The following is a 1478-nucleotide window of genomic DNA, read 5'->3' as shown; positions in this document are numbered from 1 at the left end:
AAAACCTCTATGGAAGGAGATTCCACCGCCTCCCTAGGTAACCCATTCCAGTGCTTTACCTCCTAGTGAAATAGTTTTTCCTAATATCCAACCTAAACCTCCCCCACTGCAACTTGAGACCATTGCTCCTTGTTCTGTCATCTGCCACCACTAAGAACAGTCTAGATCCATCCTCTTTGGAACCCCCTTTCAGGTAGTTGAAAGCAGCTATCAAATCCCCCCTCACTCTTCTCTTCTGGAGACTAAACAATCCCAGTTCCCTCAACGTCTCCTCATAAGTCATGTGCTCCAGCCCCCTAATCATTTTTGTTGCCCTCTGCTGGACTCTTACCAATTTTTCCACATCCTTTTTGTAGTGTGGGGCCCAAAACTGGACACAGTACTCCAGATGAGGCCTCACCAATGCCGAATAGAGGGGAAATGATCACATCCCTCAATCTGCTGGCAATGCTCCTACTTATACAGCCCAAAATGCCGTTAGCCTTCTCGGCAACAAGGGCACACTGTTGACTCATAGCTAGCTTCTCATCCACTGTAACCCCTAGGTCATTTTCTGCAGAGCTGCTGCCTGGCCACCCGGTCCCTAGTCTGTAGCAGTGCATGGGATTCTTCCATCCTAAGACTCTGCACTTGTCCTTGTTGAACCTCATCAGATTTCTTTTGGCCCAATCCTCTAATTTGTCTAGGTCCCTCTGTATCCTATCCCTACCCTCCAGCGTATCTACCACTCCTCCCAGTTTAGTGTTATCTGCAAATTTGCTAAGGGTGCAGTCCACGCCATCCTCCAGATCATTTCGGAAGATATTGAATAAAACTGGCCCCAGAACCGACCCTTGGGGCACTCTGTTTGATACCAGCTGCCAACTAGACATGGAGCCCTGGATAGTGGTAAATATTTCAACAGTGTCTACTTCTAATAGATTATTTCTCCAAGTATCCAGAAGTCCTTTGTTTACCATACAAATCAGCCAATACTGTGATTACAAAATGAAAAGCCTTGTTTGAAAGGCATGCCACACCTGGAAAACTATTAGGTGCCACTGTTCCTTTTGCGAGCATAGAAATGTGTAATGTGGGGTATGCAGCTCGGCCATTCCAGCCCAGGGTAAGCACAATCTAAAATAAGGGCTGAGAGAATTAGTTAAATCAGTGTTTCACAAAATAATTATATCAGGCAAGGAAGAGATTAGAAATGTGACTGTCTTGAAGCACTTTCCAGCAAGAGGTATTGATGGACAAAATGCTGAAATAGTTTCTGATATATGGTGCTACAATCCAGAACACTGCAAAGAGTTAATGCAAAACTAAGACTGTGACAGGGAAAAAAGTGTAAGATACTATGACCAAATGGCCAGGCTACTGCCTGTTTTCTGTCATGGGGATCCAGTGTGAATTACAGTACAGAGCTGGCAGTGTGGAACACAGAGAGTCATGAGTCTACAGCCATGGTCATAGTACATTGACACATCTACAAGTGG

This window comes from Chrysemys picta, chromosome 6 (genome assembly GCF_011386835.1).
Source record: "Chrysemys picta bellii isolate R12L10 chromosome 6, ASM1138683v2, whole genome shotgun sequence".
Taxonomy (NCBI): domain Eukaryota; kingdom Metazoa; phylum Chordata; order Testudines; family Emydidae; genus Chrysemys; species Chrysemys picta.
This window is presented reverse-complemented; position numbering follows the sequence as displayed.